Source organism: Pelophylax lessonae (assembly GCF_965119305.1).
Source record: "Pelophylax lessonae genome assembly, chromosome: 6".
Taxonomy (NCBI): Eukaryota; Metazoa; Chordata; class Amphibia; order Anura; family Ranidae; genus Pelophylax; species Pelophylax lessonae.
In genome coordinates this window covers 247,509,183-247,521,306 of record NC_138773.1, presented here as the reverse complement: position 1 = coordinate 247,521,306, position 12,124 = coordinate 247,509,183, and the positions used below count along the sequence as shown (strand labels likewise).

Below are 12,124 nucleotides of genomic sequence, written 5' to 3'. Positions count from 1 at the left end.
TCCTCCTTCCCCCGCCACTCACAAAGCTCAGGGCGCATGCGCAGTAGGGCACCGGCTGTGAAGTATGTGTCAGCCCTTTGCAAAGAGGCCACTGCTTTCCAAGTGCCACTTCACAGCAGTAAAAAGGCTTTTAAATTCAGGCTGCGGCTGGTTTTTAAAGGAAAAAATTTACAAGACTAAAGGTCCTTTCACAGGGGCGGGCTGATAAGGTCCACTGTCAGTTTTTCAGGCGGGCCTGATCAGACCTTCCATTCACCCCTCCATGAAGCGGCGGTTGTCAGTGGTGACATTTCTGATGACACCCACCACTATCCGATCCTGTCTGCCAAATCCAGATGGATGGTGACCTTTTTTCCCATCGGTCAGGAGGATCAGATCGGATAAGATCAGGTGAAAACAGACAGGCGGTCCATTTTCACCCAATTTCCCCATAGAGGAGAGCAGGACTCTGTTCATCTCTGCTCTGCACAGTGAGCAGAGACAGACCTGTCATCCGCCTGTTCAGCCGGGATCAGGGAAGCGATACCCCGCTGAGCAAAGCAGGGTCCGCCGAGCGGAGCGCCCGTGTGAGAGGACCCTAAGCAAACATTTTGTTTTGATGCATCTGGAATGTGTTAAGCCAAATTAGGCATTTTGCATGCTAGGCATTTAACCCTGTGCATAAGATTTGGGTACAGGCGGACACACAGGTGCCAGCCCCGCTGCTGGCAACCGGTAAAATTCTATGAGTGGCTGAAAGCTGCTGGGGCTGGATGGTGCACCAAGTGCCACTAATATTTAGGACAGTAAGCTACCAGGGAGGAATGCGTGAAACGCAAACTGCTTGTATTATGAGCCCTAATGTTTCTGTCCTCCGTCCATACATATACAATGGAATTTCATGCACCAGGACTAAATGCCCAGTGTGCACGAGGCCTAAATTGAAAGGTTCAGTTGAGCTTTAACATTCTTCTTTTGACTTGCCAGATCCCTTTTATGTATGGCTGGCTAGTTGCACCTGCATGGGAGACCTAACATGAACTCCGACTTCCCAATGCCTTGGTGTAGGATTGCTAAGGAGAGTCATATGGAAGTATGGATTCAGGAAAGGGGAAGAGACCAGCTAGCTATAACTACACTAAGAATAGGTGCTGATATTTCAGCACAATTTATGAAGGTAAACAGAACATCATTTAGACTAGAAGAATATTCTCAGTAAAGGCTACTTTCACACGTTCTGTTAAAACAATGCAGAAAAAATTGACTCCTAAGTCTAAAACTTGGACATGTGACAAAAGAAAAGCACCTTCAATGCATTTCTTTATGCATTTTTGATACATTTGCTATTGAATTCAATAGGAGATTCATTTTTGTTGCACTTTTGAAAAGCGTACAAAAGATGAAGCAGAACTTTTAAAAATGCACCATACCTGTAGCACACTGATGTGAAGAGTTCCAAAGGATTTAAAAGGGATACATTTTTCATGCATTTTTCTTAACCCTTTTGATTATGTTAATGGCCATTGCTTTCCTACTGGCTGACTTTAAAGTGGCAATCTGTCTATTTAAAGTTGAACTCCACACATATAGAAAAAACAATAAATGCAGTTATGTATTTATTAAAATGAACTGAATGTAGTTTTAAAGGGCATCTAGAAAAAGGTTCCCGATGGCGTCACGAGTGACAACACGCGCAGGGTGGAGTGACGTTTTGACGTCATTGCGTGTTTCAGAAAGTGCGTGGCGCTTTTACGTTTTAGCCTGTGATATATAAGTGCAATCAATCTTCATAATAAAGTGCTTAGTAAGGTTTTACACTATGTGGAGCTTCTTCTTTTATGTTTATTGTGGCTATATCTGGATACTATCGGGATTAAAACTTCAGTGCTTATCCATATCCTTTGAGGGAGGGAGAGTCCTAGTAACACCCTTACCAGGGTGTTTTATGACTCATCTGACCTTTCTTTAATTAGAAGGTCCACTAAAACTGGTAAAACTGGTAAGACTGCATCTTGACTACTGTATTGGTGATTTGATGCACTTTTATCTCCATCTTATTACCTATGAGGAGGGTTTGATAGACGCTATTCCCATCATATTATCTATGAAAAGGATTTGTGTTCAATTTTTTATGAACTTTTTTTTCTTTTGAGAACCTCTACAAAATATATCAGTGTATTTACACTTAGACTTTGATGCACATGGGTGTTATAAATTGTTTATTAGGTCATCTATGTTGACACTGAGATTTACAATATTTTGTTTTATTTGATTCCCATGTCTAATAACCTGATTATAGCACAGCTTATTTTCTCTTTATCTAGAATAAGATTATGAATTTATAGTGGCTTCCTGTAATTTCATGCACAGCAGGGCTCAGGAAAGATTGACGTCAGGACTCTGTGTAGGCAAGTTAAGTTCCTCCACCCCAAACACACTCATTCATATCTTTATGGACCTTGCTTTGTGCACTGGTGCGCAGTCATATTGGAACAGGAAAGGGCCATCCCCAAACTGTTCCCACAAAGTTGGGAGCATGAAATTGTCTAAAATGTCCTGGTATACTGAAGCCTTAAGAGTTCCCTTCACTAGAACTAAGGGGCCAAGCCCAACCCCTAAAAAACAACCCCACACCAGAATTCCCCCCTCCATTAAATGATTTTGGCCAGTTCACAAAGACATGGATGAGTGAGTTTGGGGTGGAGGAACTTGACTGGCCTGCAGTCCTGACCTCAGTCCAATTGAACACCTTTGGGATGAATTAGAGCCAAGCCTTCTCGACCTCAAAAAAAGCTCTTCTGGAAGAATGATCAAACATTCCCATAGACACACTCCTAAACGTTGTGGACAGTCTTGGAGTTGAAGCTGTTATAGCTGCAAAGGGTGGGACAACTCACTATTGAACCCTACGGGCTAGAACTGGGATGCCAATAAAGATCATGGGCGTGTAAAGGCAGGCATCCCAATACTTTTGGTATTACAGTGTATTGTACATTCACATCAGTCCCTGCCCTTAAGGAGCTTACAATCTAACGTCCCTCAGTCACATTCATATATGCACATGCTAGGGTCAATTTACCGACCAGCATGTCTTTGGAGTATGGGAGAAAAGCCACAAAGGCAGGGGGGAGAACATGCAAACTCCAGGCAGGTATTGCCGTGGGTGGGATTCAAACCAACAACCACAGTGCTGCCAGGCGGATGTTCTAATCATTAAAGCAACCATACTGAAAAAGAAAAAAAAAAACTGCATTTTATATTTTGTGCGTTAGAGCCTACAAAACATTGAAACTACGATCAGTGCGTTGTGTTTGTAATACACAGACTCTCTCAGCCCATTCCCCCAGCCCCAGGTCAGTACTGTATGTAGGTACGGACCTTTGTTTCTGGAGCGGGAGGAAGTAATCAATGGAGATGTCACCACACTTGTGCTCCACTGATATCTATGAGTCCCTGTGATGCTGTGGCAGCGGGTGGTAAAATGTCCACACTATCACCCTATTTACCATATCCTGTAAAAGAAATAAAAATAAAACCACAACTTTTGTTTGTGAAGCAGCTGCACTCAATGTCAAAACCGCATATCCATGCTACCGTAGCACTAGATTCATGATAATTCTTATGTACTAACCTAATATGATTGCATACATGCACATAATTAGGATACAAATGATTAAGTCATTACACTGTAACAGGCTCCTTTACAATTCAATCTTCTACAGGAAAGAAGATCACTGTGACATTTCATTTTATATTTATACTTTTTATATATATAATATATTTAATATATTTATATGCATTTATATATTTAAATTTAAATATTTATATATTTAATATATTTATATTTATACATTTATGCTCACTATGTGTATTATGCAATAACATAAGGTTAGCATGTAAGAAAAAATATGAATACAGTTCTGCTTATATATGGATAATAGATGGGACTTGTAGTCTTCCATTCACAGATAAACAGATCTGTGAATGGATGACGTGGCTCTGCAGGTGAAGTCAGGCATAGACTCTTCAATTAAAAGAAAATACAGGACGTTGCAAGGAGAAGCATCTTTCAAAGGTAAGGATTTCAGGGTGGGGGTGCTGTAGACAGGGCCGGTGCTTCCACTAGGCAAACTAGGCAGCCGCCTAGGGCGCATTGCAACCTAGGGGCACAGCCATGAGTCGGCACTCTCTGTCCATCATGAATGATCCTTGTGAGCCGAGGGGAGGGGGCGGCAGTGGGGGAGCAAGAATGGACAGAGGAAGATGCCAGGTGTCTGGGGCAGTGGCTGAACTACCAGGCCCTGGCTTTCCACCACTGTTGGGGGGGGGGGTGCAAGAGGCAGGAAGGGAGCCCACAGGAGTGCTGCCTGCATGATGATCCTCTTTGGCTGGAGCTGAGTGGTGTAAACCCTGGGCAGGAAGTGACTCTCTGCACTGAGCTGGTGGGCAGCCGTTCATTTCCCTGGGTCGGTATTAAGCAGGGAGCGGAGGAGAGCTGAACCTGACCCCAAGCTTGGCACTGGAAGGCGGCACCTTTACTGGAGCAGAAACGACGAGGCACCGGAATGGTCTGAGGAGGTTGGGGATTAGGGACGTGCAGAGTTCTCTGACTGCTGCTTCTCCCTTCACCAGGAGACGGTTGGAGCTGTGGTGAGCACTATGGTCCAGAAGAGGAGCATCCTAGGAGAAGGAATCAGCAGGATCACGGTGAAGGAAGGCAGAGTGCGGGCCACTCTCTTCATACTGCCCAGTGAGTATCCCCAGAACAGGGGATCAGGGTCCATGGGTGTGACATGGAGGTTCCCTGGTGTGAAAGGGAATCAGGGTCACCAGGTGTGCCATGGGGGATAGGGGTCCCCGGGTGTGCCATGGGGGATTGAGGTCCCCAGGTGTGACATGGAAGAACATCAGGGTCCCAGGTGTGACATGGAAAAACATCAGGGTCTCTGGGTATGACATGGAGGAACATCAGGTGCCCCTGGTGTGACATGGAGGATCATCGGGGTCCCTTGGTGTGGCATAGAGGGACATTAGGGTCCCCAGGTGTGACATGAAGGAATATGGGGGTCACTGTGTATGACAGCATAACATAGAGGAGCCATCAGATAAGGGTCACTGGGTATGACATAGAGGATTTTTTAACTCCTTCCCTTTTTATTTTATTTTTTTTTGGGGGAGGGGAGGGGGCGCAAGTAGCTGGTCTTGCCTAGGGCGTAAAATAGTCTAGCACCGGCCCTGGCTGTAGAATGCGACTATGTTTCAAGTTGCACCCTAAATATGGATGTAACATGACACATGATCAGAAGGATGGAATTAACCTTTAAAGCTTTGTATACACGGGCTGAATCGGTCGACATTCCGGCCGACATTCCTGTGTATGGTAACCTGTCCGATAGAAGCTGGGCGAAGGTCCGGCTTTTGTAGAAGGGGCAAGCCAGAAAATCATCTGCCATTCGGCATCAGATCAGAGCTCGCAGCCAATGACTGCAAGCACTGACCGGTGTGTTCTGGCGGGGGGGAAGACTCTCTGTCAGAACACAATAGCTCAGCGGGGAGATGGCTGTACTAACATCAGTACTAACAACCTTCTTGTGAGCTCCTAAGTTTTTTTTTTGGGCTGAATGAAAACAAAAACTCATAGTGTGTAGCAGGCATAACCCAATATAGGTTCAGACCTGACTATGTTACCTGGTAACTGCATCTTAAAGCGGAGTTCCGGCCTCAAAAACAACTTTGGGCCATCCGTTTGCTTTAAATCACCTAAGAAACAATTGGATACTCCCGATTTTTTTCTCTTTACTTACCTTGTTTCTGCTTCTTTCCCTCTGCGTCCGCGGCCCACGCTGTCTCTTCCTGCTTGCGTTGATTCCTGGGAGCTGAACGTCTTGGCTACCAGGGTTCAATGCGCCTGCACCGGCCCCGCTCATTAGTTCCAGTGCAGGCGCGTCATTCCCTGCTAAACAGCTTCTGGGCATGCCCAGAAGCTGTGCAGGGATGACGCGCCTGCACCGGAACTGATGAGCGGGGCCGGTGCAGGGCATTCTGGGACTGAAGAGGACACTGAAGAGGACGCCCTGGCTTCAGCTGCCCACACCTGAGATGGCAGCGCTGGACAATAAATTTTCAAGGTAAGTATTTCTTCTAAAAGGTAAGTGCAACCTGGGACAGTTCAGAGGCTATCCATTGTGAAATGCACTAGCCCTGACTGTCCCGGGGGTATTTTTATCTCAAAAATCTTTCCAAGGCCGGAACTCCGCTTTAATAACAATATGGACTGTGCAGAGTTACACATTATTTAGCAGTTCATATACTTAAAGCGGAACTTACCCATAACAAAAAAACAATGTCCATGAACATACCTTCCACAATAATAATAATGCTACCATAATTAGTGTGTGCTGTAAATTGCCTCCAGCATTTCTCCTGTTCCTAGCTAGCTAGCGGCTGCCATTTTGTTGAAGCCCAGAGCCCCTGAACAGCAGTAAATCATAAAGTGGAACTAAACCCATTGATTTAACGGTTTCAAAAAAAGTTACGACCCTGGAATGCCAGGATTGCTAGCTGCCGCAGTTGCCTGTGTCCTCAACCAAACTTTCAAATGGCTGGTGTCATAACTGATCACATGTACAGCACCATGGTAGTTTCAGATCAAACAGAAGCAGCTTCCTTAGCTGTAAAGATTAAGAGGGTTTAATTCAAGGCTGAGCGGCCTCAACAAACTCTGCAGTGCCTAAGAATGCCAAAAATGGAGAGTAACTGAGCATGTGCAGAGCAGGGTGAGACAGTGTATTACTGGATTTTAAACAGTATAGGCACTTATTTTTGACATTTTTCATAGCTATACCAAAATAGACCAGCCTGAAGTGATTTAGCAGGGCTTCCTTTTCTGACTAAAGTTAAACTTTCAGTTGTGTATATAGCTAAGATCTAAATAAGCCCATACAGATTTTACATGTTCAAAAAGGACAAAATCAAGAATTTGCTTTGTTTTAATATATATATACATTATATATATATATATATATATATATATATATATATATATATATATAATGTAAACTTTATCTGCAGTGTTTTTTTTTTTTTTTAGGTATACAAGGGAGAGCTTACCCTGTGTTTTCTCACTTCTTAGACGTTTACTTCTCGGCAAAGTTATGTGCAAATCCTTTCTCTTCCTGTTATGGCGACAGACACTTGGTAACCAAAAAGAAAGAAAAACGATGAGCAACAAAGTTCCTTTATGTATTTTTTTTAACTTACTTTGTATTTGCTACTTTGTATATTTAATACTGAATCTTTATATACATTAATTACTTCGTAGAAAACTCCTATTTAACACTTTCAGAGAGGGTAAAAAAAATAAAGTGATCCACCAATTCTATGCATAAAGTTAAAAAACTGTGTGCAGCACCCCACCCCCCCCCCCCCCCATCCTTTCCTGTGACCCAAGCAATGTTCACGATAGCCTAAGTTGTCCCGGGACTCTCCCTCCTCATTGGCTGAGAAAGCAGTGGGAACCCATTGGCTCCCACTCCTGTCAATCACAGCCATTGAGCCAATGAGGAGAGAGTGGGGGAGGTGGGGGCCAAGTTCCTAAGGATCTATAGAGAAGCAGAACGCCCAGGGCAAGCGGCTTTCTCTGAGGGCACTGCTCGAAGGTGAGGGAGCCCCAGCGGGGGACCCCAAAAGAAAAGGATTGCAGCTGTCCTGTGCAAAACCAACTGCACAAAGCAGGTAAGTATAACATGTTTGTTATTTTAGAAAAAAGTCCAAGTTTAGCTTATGGACACACAGACCCAGCTCAGGAGTGAGCAAGCACGAGTGCCCCCATAGCAAGCATCTTTCCATGCCTATGCATTACAATATAGTAGGATTGGCATCTGAATAGTGTTAGGAGAGTCATTATATTAGAGTTTTACTGCCTGCCAGTAGCACAAAGATGTCGTTTAGGATACCTTGGGGTGAGTAGAACTTTAAAGCTGAACTCTGGGCAAGAAAAATGTATTCAAATATATTCCTCAATAGCTGCAACAAATATAAATCCACTCTGCACTGAATGCTCTTGCAAACGAAATAATTACCTTGTAAAAGTAGCTGTGACACCATCACTGTGCTGCACATAGCGGAGAGCAGAACTGTGGGAGATACCACGTAGGCCCAACTCACATAACGGCAGAGGGCAGAGGGCAGGAGGCATGGCAGGGGGGATTCCTCTGTATTTTCCTACCTGCCACTGCCACCACTGCTGTTAAACTCACAGCAGGGAAGAGGGCGGGAGATACGGTAGTTCTATGAGGGGAACAGGAGCTGCCCAATCTTTTCAAATAACAAGCGGGTGATGGGTTGCTAGGACACGAGGCAGTCCTAGCAACCAATCCCTCGCTTGTTAACAAGAGTTGGTCAGCTCCCGCCCAGTGCAGAGCTGAAGCTGCAGTGGGGATTGTGGTTTAATGGGGAGACTGTGTTTGGAGGAAGCTGTGATGTGAGGGGGGGTCTATGATGTGAGAGGGGGGAGCTGTGGTATGAGTGGGGGGTCTGTGATGTGAAGAGAAGGACTGTGATTGCAAAGGGGGCTATGATGTGAGGATGGAGGAGCTGTGATGTGGGGAGGGGGGTGAGATTGCAAGGGGGACAGTGATGTGAGGGGGGAATCTGTGATTGCAAGGGGGCTGTGATGTGAGGAAGGGGTGAACTGTGATGTGAAGGGGGTCGGTGATGTGAAGAGAAGGACTGTGATTGCAAAGGGGGCTGTGATGTGAGGAAGGGGTGAGCTGTGATGTGAGGAGGGTTCTGTGATTTAGGGTGGGGGGGGGGTCTGTGATGTAAACAGTGTTTGAAATGTGAAAGAGGGAACTGAAGACACTGATGTAAAGGGGCTGTGAAAGGGGGGGGGGAGTGAGGCTGGGATGTGGGGGTGGGTGGGATTGCAACGGGTCTGTGATGTGAGGGGGGGGGGGGTCTGTAATGTAAACGGGGTTTTAGATGTGAAAGAGGGAACTGCAGACACTGATGTAAAGAAGGGGGTTGTGATGTGAGGAAGGGGTGAGCTGTGATGTGAGGGGGGGGGGGCTGTAATTTAGAGGGGGGGGTCTGTAATGTAAATGGGGTTTTAGATGTGAAAGAGGGAACTGCAGACACTGATGTAAAGAAGGGGGTTGTGATGTGAGGAAGGGGTGAGCTGTGATGTGAGGGGGGGGCTGTAATTTAGAGGGGGGGGGGTCTGTAATGTAAATGGGGTTTTAGATGTGAAAGAGGGAACTGCAGACACTGATGTAAAGAAGGGGGTTGTGATGTGAGGAAGGGATGAGCTGTGATGTGAGGGGGGGGGGCTGTAATTTAGAGGGGGGGGTCTGTAATGTAAACAGAGTTTGAGATGTGAAAGAGGGAACTAAAGACACTGATATAAAGGGGACTGTGATGTAAGGAAGGGGTGAGCTGTGATGTGAGGGGGGGGGGCTGTGATTTAGAGGGGGGGGGGTCTGTAATGTAAACGGGGTTTGAGATGTGAAAGAGGGAACTGAAGACACTGATGTAAAGGGGGCTGTGATGTGAGGAAGGGGTGAGCTGTGATGTGAGGGGGGGGGGCTGTGATTTAGAGGGGGGGGGTCTGTAATGTAAACGGGGTTTGAGATGTGAAAGAGGGAACTGAAGACACTGATGTAAAGGGGCTGTGAAAGGGAGGGGGGGGGAGGCTGTGATGTGGGGGTGGGTGGGATTGCAACGGGGCTGTGATGTGAGGGGGGGGGCTGTGATTTAGAGGGGGGGGTCTGTAATGTAAACGGGGTTTTAGATGTGAAAGAGGGAACCGAAGACACTGATGTAAAGGGGGCTGTGATGTAAAGTGTGGGGGGGGGGGCTGTGATGTAAAGGACCTGAGTCATGGATCAAAAATTAGATTTGGACCTCTGCAGAAAGGAAAGGTTACTGACTGGATCTCTCCATTAATTTGGATTCAGTACCCCAAAATACACAATGCACACACAAGATTCAATGTAGAATTTCTCCTGTATTTAGACAATATTTACTGATCCTGAAGTTCAGCTCTAAATATTAAAACAGCATCAATCAGCACAAGTCCACTTACAGCTGCCTGCGAGAAGCAGCTGTCAATTCCCGCACAGCTGTCTGTTGCATTATGGACTGTGACTGGTAACAGAATGATGTGCTGTGTTCTGCTACACCCATCAGCAGCTGTCTCTGCCTCATTCTACAGCGGGAGCCCCCGGCCCAGAATGCAAAGCCTGTTGAGTGCTCACTGCCCAATACAACAAGAATAAAGATTCCAATCAGCGGATTTATCATCTTGGCATCAAAATGAACATTTTACATGCCATTATATAAAATTCCACGGCCAGAAAGAAATTCCTTCTCTGCAGAATAAGTAAATGAATGTGCTTTGTAAAGCATGGCACTAATGCAAGCAGTCACTTCCAGCACTATGAGGTCTTCTTCTGTAGTGTAGGACAACAAGGACAACGGTAATTCCAGAAACTGAGCGGATGCTGCTCTTCTCAGACGGAGTAATCCATTAATACTCCTAAAACAAAATAGAGTGGAAGGCGCACAGCACGTAGCTTAGCTTTTAGGAAGGGGGTGCACCCCCGAAACGCACCAGCTGTATACCTCGTGATGTGAACACAGCACATGTGCGTATCCATTTTTTATTGATCTTCTCATTGAATTAATGACTTTTGGTAATGCACTAGGTGTGTGCGCCTTCCATTATTTGTTTTTGTACTAATACCCAGACATGGGAGTAAGCGCCGGTTCACACTGGCGCGACGCTACTTTCAGGGGCGACCTCCGAGATCGCGGTGCGAGCAGCGCGCCGCGACCTCGGAGCGGCCGCCACAGACTTCATAACATTGAAGTCTATGGCGGTCGCCTCCTGGTCACCCCAAAGAAGCTCCGGACCCTTTTTCTAGGTCGGAGCGACTTGTGTCGCTCCTATTAGAACGGGTCCGTAGCTTCCCTATGGGAGGCGACCTGTGAGGCGACCAGGTCGCCTCACAGGTCGCCCTAGTGTGAACCGGGGCTGAGTCACACATGTGCAAGTCACAAGCAAGTCTCAAGTCTTAACCTTCAAATCTCAAGCAAGTCCTAAGTTACTGTGGCGAAAAGCAAGCAAGTCAAGTCGAGTCCCTGCTAGAAGTCAAGCAAGTCAAGTCAAATAATTTATTTTGGTCAAGTCACAAATCAAGTCAAAATACTGATCTACCCCAATTTTCACCTTTAAATCAGTTAAAAGTCAGTGGTCAGGAAAGGTTTCTATTATTTTAAACATTAACAAAACTGCTTAGTGCTTTTTTCTTGGCATATTAAAGAAACACTTTGAATGCCCAAACAGCTCAAAATCCTTTGTCCGGTCATGTTTCAACACCACAGTCACTAAAAACATGTTAAGTATTTCCATTGTTAAACAGCCAGTGTCCTAAAAATCAGAACACACTGAGGTGTTTTAAGTGACTGTGGCGTCAGAAACATAACAGGCACATTAATTTTGCTTTAACACATCTTGAGAAAATGCAAATATTTAATAACTTAAAAAAGTAAAGTCATTTCGAGTCATATGTCTCAAGTCAAAGTCAAGTTTCAAGTTATGAATACCAAGTCAAAGTCAAGTCGAGTCTTTTATTAATTTTAGTCAAGCAAGTCTCAAGTCCTCAAACTGGTGACTTAAGTCTGACTTAAGTCAAGTCATGTGACTCAAGTTCCCCACCTCTGCTAATACCATACCTGGCTTACCTGGAATGTATAATAGGCAACATACAAGTGGACATTGGTAAAGGTGCGGGGACAGGGAAGGGGGCAGTACACTGTAATGTGCTTCTCTTTCTTTGCTTTGAAGCTTGAAATTCCCAGTCTGTTGACTTTCTGGGGCTCATGCCCTTTGTTTCTCCTGGATTTGCGGATGTCCACATTCAGGGCTGGTGCAAGGATTTTTGTCTAGCCCCCCCCCCCCCCCCCCACCGTCCTTCCACCACCCCCACCACAACGGCATTCCTGGAGCCATTTTTTAATTTTTAAAACTGCTTGCACCTGCAACACTTTAAAAGCCCCTATAGGTCATCAGTTTGGAGTACACAGAAGCACTGGTGCTAAAGTGTTTGCTCTCACTCTGGCGTTCATGCTAATATATAACATT

At 45.5% G+C, this 12,124-nt stretch overlaps 1 protein-coding gene across 2 annotated transcripts in view; it reads right to left on the bottom strand.

The window, feature by feature from the left end:
• The window catches only part of WIPF1 (WAS/WASL interacting protein family member 1), a 132,842-nt gene that overhangs the window by 101,447 nt on the left and 19,271 nt on the right, over window positions 1-12,124 (bottom strand). Inside the window, exon 2 of one of the 2 annotated variants that reach the window (XM_082261003.1) lies at window positions 7,090-7,172. The exons of the other annotated variant lie outside the window; for it this stretch is intronic. The gene's annotated coding sequence lies outside the window, so the exon portion shown is untranslated. The remainder of the gene's footprint in view (window positions 1-7,089; window positions 7,173-12,124) is intronic. 2 annotated transcript variants of the gene reach the window in all.